Genomic DNA, 10,560 nt, shown 5'->3' with positions numbered 1-10,560 from the left:
ATAAATAAAGTTCAAAGTTTTAAAAATTTTAATTGTAATACCCTATGACACAGAACTTTACGCTTTAGTCGTAAAGTTGAGGTGGCGAGGTATTACGACCTCTAAAATAAAATATATACATAATAATAGTTGAATGGAATTTTATAACGAGAAGCCTTTGAAGGAAAGTTTAAAACAAAAGTCGTAATGTAAGACCCAAAATTTTAGGAAAATCTTATTGCGAGTTAATTTCAATTTATTTATTCATTAGAGATTTTATTTTCAGAAATTATTTTATTAAAAGTAATTCAATCAAGCTTTGATAGTTAAATTAGAAATTTTACTTAATCTTATAATATTGAATAATTTTTTATATTTAAATTACAAAACTTAACAGTTGTAGAAGAATAAGAATTTTATATGATTTATTTTAAATAATTGAGATTTTAGAATCTAATATCTTAAATTTTATTAATAAAGTATTATTGTATATTTTAAATTAAAATACTTGATTGAAAGTCAATTAATAATTTAATATAATAAATAAAATTTTCAAAGTAATTTTAAGGGATTAAATTAGATTTCAAATTAATACAACATACCTGTTGTGACGAGGATGCTATGGATAAGAATGGATGTCCATTAACGAGCAATTCAATTTCCTATGTTGAGAGGAGCAAGTCTTTATGTTGAAGGAAATTAATGAAGTTTGAAAAAGCAAATTTTATTTGTCTATAAAAACATGTACGAGGCAAATGAAATATACACACAGAAGCAATAGAATATCATTCTCTCTTTTTATACATAGTTTCTCTCTCTCTCTCTCTCTTTTCATTACTATATATAAATATATGAATCATCTTTATTGAGCTAATTATATTAATTCTAGAGTCTTCTATCAACACTTCTTTATTTTATATTATATCTTCTTTATTTATTTATTTAGTTATTTTACAACACGTTATCAGCACGAAACTCTAAAGAAATTTTAGGAAGACTCCAGGTAACAAATTTTCATTATGTCGAAACTCTCTCATCTTGAATATAATACTTTTGATATATTTGAAAACAATTATTTACCATGGATACTATATGCTAAAATCCATCTTGATTCAATGGATCTTGGAGATACCATTAAGGCTAAAAATAATGCATCCCAGAAGGATAAAGTCAAGGCCATGATTTTCTTTCATCGTCATCTTGACTTATGATTGAAAAATAAATATCCCACATTAAAAGATCTTGCAGATATGTGGAAAGACCTTGAAGAAAGGTACAATCATCAAAAGACGGTGATACTTCCTCAAGCCCGATATGTTAGAGAAAACTTTCTCGACCTTTCATACTTCGAATGTGCTCCTGCAGTAGCAATATCGAGAAAAAGGATTTAAAAATTTTTTTGAGCTAATTTCTTGCTTTCTTGTTGCTAAACACAACAATGAGTTGCTCTTAAGAAATCATGAAGCGCGCCCAGCTGGCGCCACCCCATTTCCTGAAGCAAATGCGGCAAATCATAACCCCAGAAGAGGTAAATGGCAAGATTTTGGTAATAAAAAAAATTATGGAAGGAAGAAGAATTATATTCACAAGAAAAGATCTCACCAGTAGTGGGATAAAGAAAGAAACAATGGGTAAAGTAAATCAATTGAGGATAAATGCATCCGTTGTGGTGGAAAGGGTCATTGGTCAAGTACCTGTCGTACCCCAAGGCACCTAGTTGATCTTTATCAAGCATCCTTGAAAAAGGATGACAAAGGAAAGGAAACAAATTTTGTTTCAAATGATGAAAATTCCACCACTCATTATGATGTATCTAATTTCTTTAAGGATTCGGAAGGAAATATTGGCTATTTGATCAATGATGGAATAGTTTGATATGTGTATGTATTTGTTAAGTATTCATGTGAATAATTTTACTGTGCATGTACTTCTACTCATTTTATTATTATTATCATTTATTTTTGAAGAAAAACGGCAAGGACATATTCTGAAGATATTTGCCTTGCGGATAGTGCAAGTTCGCACATTATTCTTAAAAGTGATATATATTTTACCCATCTTGTGCCAAAAGAAGAGTATGTTAATACTATTATTGGCTCGGACAATGTGATAGAAGGCTCCGGAAGAGCTATAATTTTGTTTCCTGAAGGAACAAAATTCATAATAAATAATGCACTATTGTCTACCAAGTCTCGAAGAAACTTGTTGAGCTTTAAAAATATTCACTGAAATGGATATCATATTGAGACTATGAATGAGGGAAATCATGAGTACTTATGTATCACAACTCATGATTTAAATAAAAAAGTTATATTAGAAAAGTTACCCTCACTTTCATCTGGATTGTATTATACCAAGATTAGTGCAATTGAATCACATGCCATTGTAAACCAGAAGTTTACTAGCCCAAATAAATTCATAACTTGGCATGATAGATTGGGTCATCCGGGAACAACCATGATGAGGAGAATTATTGAAAACTCTCATGGACATTCACTAAAGAACCAGAAGATTCTTAAATCTAGTGAATTTTGTTGTGCTGCATGTTTTTAAGGGAAGTTAATTTTAAAGCCATCACCAGTAAAGATTGGATTTGAGTCCCCTAAATTCCTCGAAAAGATTCAAGGTGATATATGTGGACCTATTCATCCACCATGTGGATCTTTTAGATATTTTATGGTCCTGATAGACGTATCTTCGAGATGGTCACATGTGTGCTTATTATCTTCTCGCAACCTGGCGTTTGCGAGATTACTGGCTCAAATTATTCGATTAAAAGCACAATTTCTAGAAAATCCAATCAAAGCAATTTGTCTTGATAATGCTGGTGAATTTACTTCCCAAGCTTTTGATGCTTATTATATGGCTAATGGAATAAGTGTTGAACATCCAGTAGCTTATGTTCACACACAAAATGGGTTAGCAGAATCACTTATTAAACGCCTCCAATTAATTGTTAGACCCTTACTTATGAGAACAAATCTCCCAACCTCGGTTTGGGGGCATGCTATTTTACATGCCGCAGCACTTATTCGATTGAGGCCAACGAGTTACCATAAGTTCTCTCCTATACAATTAGCTTTTGGCCAGCAGCCAAATATTTTCTATTTAAGAATATTTGGGTGTGCGATATATGTTCCCATTGCACCACCTAATCGCACCAAAATGGGACCCAAAAAAAAATTGGGAATATATGTTGATATGATTCTCCCTCTATAGTGAGGTATCTTGAGATACAAACTGGAGATGTATTTAAAGCTCGGTTTGCGGATTGTCATTTTGATGAATCAAAATTTTCAACATTAGGGAGAGAAAATAAGCTTCCTGAAAAGGAACTTAATTGGAATGCATCATCGTTGATGCATTTAGATCCTCGATCAGGGCAATGTGAACTAGAAGTTCAAAATATTATACATTTGCAAAGAATAGCAAATGAATTGCCTGATGTTTTTCGATACAAAGAGGATAACCAAATCTTATATACCAGCGGAAAATGCCCCAATTCGAATTGATGTCCCAGTAGGACAAGTAGTCACTGAAGCAAATTCATGCCAGAAGCGTGGTAGGCCTGTTGGTTCCAAAGACAAAAATCCTCGAAAGAGAAAAAAGGTTAATACTATTCCTATTGAAAAAGATATAGTAAAGACACCTGCAATTGTCCAAAATTCTGATATAGTTTTAACGCCAGAAGACGTTCAGGTACCTGAAAATTGTGAAAATGATGAGATCTCGATAAATTATGTCTTTACAGGAGAGAAATGGAACCGAAATAAGACAATTGTCAATGAAATATTTGCATATAATGTGGCATTAAATATCATGCATGAAAGTAAGGATCTTGAGCCAAGATCAGTCGAAGAATGTCGACAAAGAAATGATTGGCCAAAAATGGAAAGAAGCCATGATGGCTGAGTTAGACTCACTTGAAAAACGTGAAGTCTTTGGACCTGTAGTCCGTACACCAGAAGATGTAAAACCTGTTGGATACCGATGGGTATTTATGAGAAAACGAAACAAAAAAAATGAAGTTGTGCGCTACAAAGCCCGACTTGTGGCATAAGGTTTTTCACAAAGGCTCGGTATAGATTATGAAGAAACATATTCCCCTGTAGTGGATGTGATAACATTGCGTTATTTGGTCAGTTTATCTGCATATCATAAACTGCATATGCATTTAATGGATGTGGTAACAGCCTATTTATACGGTTCATTAGATTGTGATATCTATATGAAAGTTACTGAAGAACTAAAGATATCTAAACCATCTAATGAATATTCACAAGGGTTATACTCAGTCAAATTGCAAAGATCTTTATATGGTTTAAAGCAATCTGGACGAATGTGGTATAATCGTCTTACTGAGTATCTAGCCAAAAATGGATTCAAGAATGATGATATCTGCCCGTGTGTTTTCATCTGGATTCATTATAATTGCTGTGTACGTTGATGATTTAAATATCATTGGAACTCCTGAAGAGATTCCAACAATTATAAAAACTCTAAAAGAAGAGTTTGAGATGAAAGATCTCAGAAGAACTAAATTTTGTCTCGGCCTGCAGATCGAGCATATAAAAAATGGGATCTTTATTCATCAAACAACATACACAGATAAGATCTTGAAAGGATTTTATATGGATAAGTCACATCCCTTGAGTACCCCAATGATCGTAAGATCTTTGGATGTGGAAAAGGATCAATTCCGTCCTAAGGAAGACAATGAAGATATCCTTGGTCCTGAAGTACCATATCTTAGTGCTATTGGCCCACTAATGTATCTTGCTAATAATACACGACCTGATATATCATTTGCTGTGAATTTACTAGCAAGATATAGTTCCTCTCCAACCAGAAGACATTGGAGTGGAATCAAACAGATCTTTCGATATCTTCATGAAACGGTTGACATGGGATTGTTTTATCCCTATGGATCCAAGCCACACAATTAGTTGGCTATGCACATGCTGGATATCTGTCTGATCCACACAAAAGGAGATCTCAAACAAGATACCTGTTCACATATGGTAGTACAGCTATATCATGGAGGTCCACGAAACAGACGATTGCTGTAACATCCTCTAATCATGCCGAAATACTAGCGATACATGAAGCTAGTCGCGAGTGTTTTTGGCTAAGGAGTTTAATCCAATATATTCCGTCATCATGTGGACTGGTTGATCAGAAGATAGCTCCAACTGTCCTGTTTGAAGATAATACAGCATGTATTGCTCAACTTAAAGGCGGATATATCAAAGGTGATAGAACAAAGCATATTTCCCCCAAATTCTTCTTCACTCATGATCTTCAAAATCAAGGGACAATTGATGTCCAACAGATCCGCCCAAGTGACAATCTAGCAGATTTATTTACAAAGTCACTCCCAAAATCCTCCTTTGAAATATTGGTACATGAGATTGGGATGCGCCGATTTCAAGACATTAAATGATGTCGACAAGAGGGGGAGACTGTACTCTTTTTTTCTTGGTCAGGTTTTTTCCCATTGGATTTTTCTTGACAAGGTTTTTAATGAGGCAGTCCCCATCACAATGGATTTTGTACTCTTTTTTCTTCACTAAAGTTTTTTCCCACTGGGTTTTTCTTTAGTAAGGTTTTAACGAGGCATAATCCTAACTGGACATCCAAGGGGAGTGTTGTGACGAGGATGCTATGGATAAGAATGGATGTCCATTAATGAGCAATTCAATTTCCTATGTTGAGAGGAGCAAGTCTTTATGTTGAAGGAAATTAATGAGGTTTGAAAAAGCAAATTTTATTTGCCTATAAAAACATGTACGAGGCAAATGAAATATACTCATAGAAGCAATAGAATATCATTCTCTCTCTTTATACATAGTCTCTCTCTCTCTCTCTCTCTCTCTCTCTCTCTCTTTTCGTTACTATATATAAATATATGAATCATCTTTATTGAGCTAATTATATTAATGCTAGAGTCTTCTATCAACACTTCTTTATTTTATATTATATCTTCTTTATTTATTTATTTAGTTGTTTTACAACAATACCCTAATTTTATTAAAATTACCAAACTCTAATTTTATCAAAAATCCCTAAATCCAATCCTAACTCTAACCAAACAAAAACCTAATTTTATCCTAACCCTCACCGCCACTCACCCTCACCACCTCTCACCCTGCCCTCACCTGTCACACACACACACGGTAAAATGAAAGAAAAAAAAAGAAAAGGGAGACGGAAGAGAGAACGAAGGAACAGAAAGAAACGGAGGGGAAAGATTGCGAGGGGAAAGAGGAGAAGAGAGGGAGGACGGCGCCGGCGGGCATCACTGCTGCCGCACCGTCGTGTTGCCGTTAAGAGAGAGGAAGTGTGAACCAAAGCCATGGGAGGGAGGAGCAGAGCCATGGAATGAGAGAGAGATCGACAAAGGGGGTGTTGTCCCATTCATCCTCGTCGCTGTCGCCGCCACCTTTGGTCCGCGCCGTTGTCGTCCTTACCGCTGAAGCTCGAACACCGCTACAACCACCGCGTTGTCATCGTCTTCAGATCTGCCATTGCCTCTGCTGCATTACCGTGGTGCTTCCATCAACGCCGAACCGCCATGCTGTCGCTATTGTTGGGTGTAGTCGCGCCTTGCCTCCGCCTCCTCTGCTGTCGAAAACTGCCGCTTCTCTGAATCCTCTGTCTTCGTAAGCTCTAACCTTGCTTCTAAATCTCCCTGTTCGTTAAGTGCATTGTTACCATGAGCGTGTTGATGAGGTTGTTATGCTAGATTTAGGGTTACCGCAAGTTTTCTGTTGTACACCAACACCGGAGCTGCCGCTACTTGTCTCAGTTATTTCTTCTCGGTTACGGTAAGCGTTTCTATTTCAAAAAGCCCTTTAGTCATTATTTTGTTACCTTACGCTGAGGTTTTGCGGCGTTAATTGCTATAAGATTGAGTCTCGATTATTCTATTTTGTTATTAGTGTTGTTATAGTTCCTGCGTAAGCGGTTTGGAGCTGAGGTTGCAGCTACCACTAATTGCGAGGCGAAAAGAAAGGGTTTCTTGATGCATTTGGTTTATGGGTTTTGATTATTCGAGGTAGGGATTTCTTTCTAAAAACTCAATTTTATATTTAGAATTGTTATAATTAGATATTGATGAGAGAATTACACTTTTTAGAGATTGTATAAGTCTTATACATCATACATCGACTAGCTATTTTTGAATGATAATGATTGTCTATTTGATTGAATTATTGTTGGTTTTGTTAAAGAGACGGTTTTTGAATCTGTTTCCTTAAATTTTCGAAAAGAGTTTGATTGTTGAAATCAATTTGATTTTGGGTTGGTTTGGTCGGGACCCGGAGAGGGTGGCAAAGTCCAAGTTTTAGGGGAGGTGCTGGCAAAATTCCTATAAAATCGGAGACTTTATTGAAATGTTCTTTGGAAAATTATGAGTTTATGACTTTTATTATTTCATTTGAATTGTTTAAGAACATTTTAAATTATGTTTTGAAATGAGGTATTGAAAAGAGAATTATGATTTAGCCTAATTTCTTAAGAAAAATATTCTATCTCTTTTGGGAGCGAATCATTTAGAAGAAATTTATGTTTAAGGGCTGTTTTAAATATGAAAAGGGTTTATATTTCTAGAAATTGGCTTGAAGATTTCAATTGGAGGAGTTTTAGTGACTTTGAAGGAACGTGAATTTCAATTGACAAGTCTCATTTTACAATATCTTAGGAAATGTTTAAAGTATTCTTTAAATTTTGAGTTTTGCAAAACTAAAACGATTTCTGAGCAATTGGAAATGCTCCGGATTTAATCATGGAATTGAAATTGGTTTGGTTTAAGTAAAAAGGAATGGTTTTGAAAATGTGTTCGGAGTAATTGATTACACGACTCGGTTTGGCCTAAACTCTATTTTTAGTTATTCAAATCAAGAAGCTAAGGTTTTAAAGATTTTAAATGAATTCGAGGAAATGAGTTAGGTTATTCTCCCCTAACGTCTTGAGACTCTGCTGAGGAATTTCATTACCAAATCCGGTGTTATAATGAATGATTTTTGAATCTTTCAGAAGGAATTTTTAATTTGGCATGATTTCTGAGTTGTTTGGGAGTTTTAGAAGGATGTTGTGGAAATGTGGCTTGTTTTGAAAAAGGAAATTTACTTTTGAGAAAGGTGGCTTATAAGCTTGAAACGATTTGAGAAAAGAGGATTATTGAAGTTAAGACAGAGTTAAATTTAATTTTGTTTTTTACAGAAAAGTGATTTGAGAAGAAAGTGATATATGGAAAAAAGTGTTATTTTTGATTTGATATGAAGTGTTAATGAAGTGCGAAAATGATGATGAATGAATATGTGTCTTTTGCACTTCTTTTATCTGAGATACGAGTTTCCCTGGGTAAATTACCGTGGCTTGCCACCACGTGTTCCAGGTTGAGACTCGATACTCTGTTGACCCTACAACGTAAGGGTAACCGGACACGTATAAATTTCCGGGAATGGTATCCCATTGAGCGATTTTATATACATATATATGAGAAAAAGCTATGCATAGACTCATAGGAATGCACGTCGGAGGACAGTCCAAGGGTTTAGAAAACCGGACTTGTCGGGTTGGCTTGATAACCGACAGATGAGACTCATCAGCCATAGGACAGATATTCATCATATGCATCTACGTGATATTGTTTGGGTGTGCATATTGTAATTGGTTTGCCTACGTGAATAATTATGTCTAATTGCTAATTGCTCTACTTGATATAACTGCTTGATTGTGTTTGAACCTTGTTACTTGTGTTTGTGACTGAAAATTGGTTAGATTATGGTAGATTGACTATTGATTGAAATGTTTGGGCCTATGGCTGTGATTGATTATGTGATGGGCCAAAGGTCGTGAATGGTTTGTGTTTTTAGTTTAGTAAAGTATGAAAAACTAAACTGGTTCAGCATAGACTTAATGAGCCTATGCTTGGAATAGTTTGGTCATTCATACTGCCTAGGAAAAGCTCTTTTAAAAAAGGTTTGGATTTTTGGAGAATTAATGGATTTCTCTTTTAAAAAGAATTTCGAATTTTGAATGTGGATCTATGGTTTTGAAAAGATACATAAGATGGGTAACAATCACTGTACTTTAAAAACAGATTTTATTTTCACGTATCCTATTATAATAATTCTGCAACCCTATAGTGAGAACCCTTTCGAGGACGATGTTCTCACTCCCCTACAGGTGTTTCCCTTTCAGGATATGGACGAGGAAGTCATGAAGATTTTATTCTGTTTTCTGTTTATATGATGTATTGTAGTAGTTACTTTTTCCCTCGCCTTTATCCTTACAAGTTCTTATAAGAAGGATAGGAATTTGATTATGTAATGCTTGTAAAAATATTTGAGTATATATATTTATATATATTCTCTGTGAGTACTACAATTTGCAATGTAAGTATGGATGTAAGTTTTTGAAAAATACGGTCTAAGATTTTAAACAGGCTCATATTTTAGTATTAAATATTATAAGAGACGTCGTAATACCTGAGCTATCAGAGTGGCGCAGCCAGAAGCGTGACATTTTGATAGTTAGGGTGTTGCATTATGGTATCAGAGCGGTCTTTCCTGTAGAGCCTGAGGAATAGACTGACTATGCTTCAATTGTATACTCTGAGCGTCTGTCATGTAATAGATCTCGTTCAGATAACGAGAATTAGAGCTTTATGCACATGATGGTCTATTGATTAATGCCATTAGTCTTGCATTGCATAATTCTTGGTATTCAGTTTGGCCGGCTTAACACTAATGAATTATATATATGGAAGCATCGATGGGTTATCATAGACGATATGTGAGTCATAGATAACGCGAGTCGCGGGTTTTGGGAATGTTAGAAACTATTTCTCGAAGTTACTCAGTTAAGTGCCTTGTTTCTACTGATGTCATGTGATTTCTTCTCATAAGTTTACTTTGGAATCCTCAATTGCTATTTCTTTTGGGGAGTAAATTGATGTTTTCCCAATCCTATTCTTCTGTTCATATGCTTTCTCGTTTGATTCTAGTCACATATGTCTACTTAACGTCCTTGGTGTGTTTACCTTTCTTTGTTTAAACTCTTTTCTTGATCCATGTATTCTTTGGTATAACTTTGATCTTGTTGATGCAGTGTATTCCTTTAAGCTCCTATTCCGAGTTTTTTTTAAAGTTGTGATTTAACTTTCTCTTACTTGACTATATTTACAACATTATTCTTAAAGCCTTTATAAAATGATTTTTGATTTGATATAACATTCTCTATATAAAACTTTGGAAATTCTGTGCAATTTAGAACCTATTTACTTCCAATACCTAGCCAATTCTTTTATTGGTTTATGAAAATATGCTTATTTTAATATATTTTTTAAAGTACTTTCTCTTACTTGACTATATTTACAACATTATTCTTAAAGCCTTTATAAAATGATTTTTGATTTGATATAACATTCTCAACATTCTCTTTTGGAAATTCTGTGCAATTTAGAACCTATTTACTTCCAATACCTAGCCAATTCTTTTATTGGTTTATGAAAATATGCTTATTTTAATATATATATATATATATATATATATATATATATATATATATCTTGAC

At 34.3% G+C, this 10,560-nt stretch overlaps 1 long non-coding RNA gene across 1 annotated transcript in view; it reads right to left on the bottom strand.

The window, feature by feature from the left end:
* The window catches only part of LOC110264530, a 23,268-nt gene that overhangs the window by 1,467 nt on the left and 11,241 nt on the right, over nucleotides 1-10,560 (bottom strand). Inside the window, exon 2 of the long non-coding RNA XR_002350711.1 lies at nucleotides 9,255-9,266. This is a non-coding gene — a long non-coding RNA (uncharacterized LOC110264530). The remainder of the gene's footprint in view (nucleotides 1-9,254; nucleotides 9,267-10,560) is intronic.

This window comes from Arachis ipaensis, chromosome B07, assembly GCF_000816755.2.
Source record: "Arachis ipaensis cultivar K30076 chromosome B07, Araip1.1, whole genome shotgun sequence".
Lineage (NCBI taxonomy): Eukaryota > Viridiplantae > Streptophyta > Magnoliopsida > Fabales > Fabaceae > Arachis > Arachis ipaensis.
This window is presented reverse-complemented; position numbering and strand designations above follow the sequence as displayed.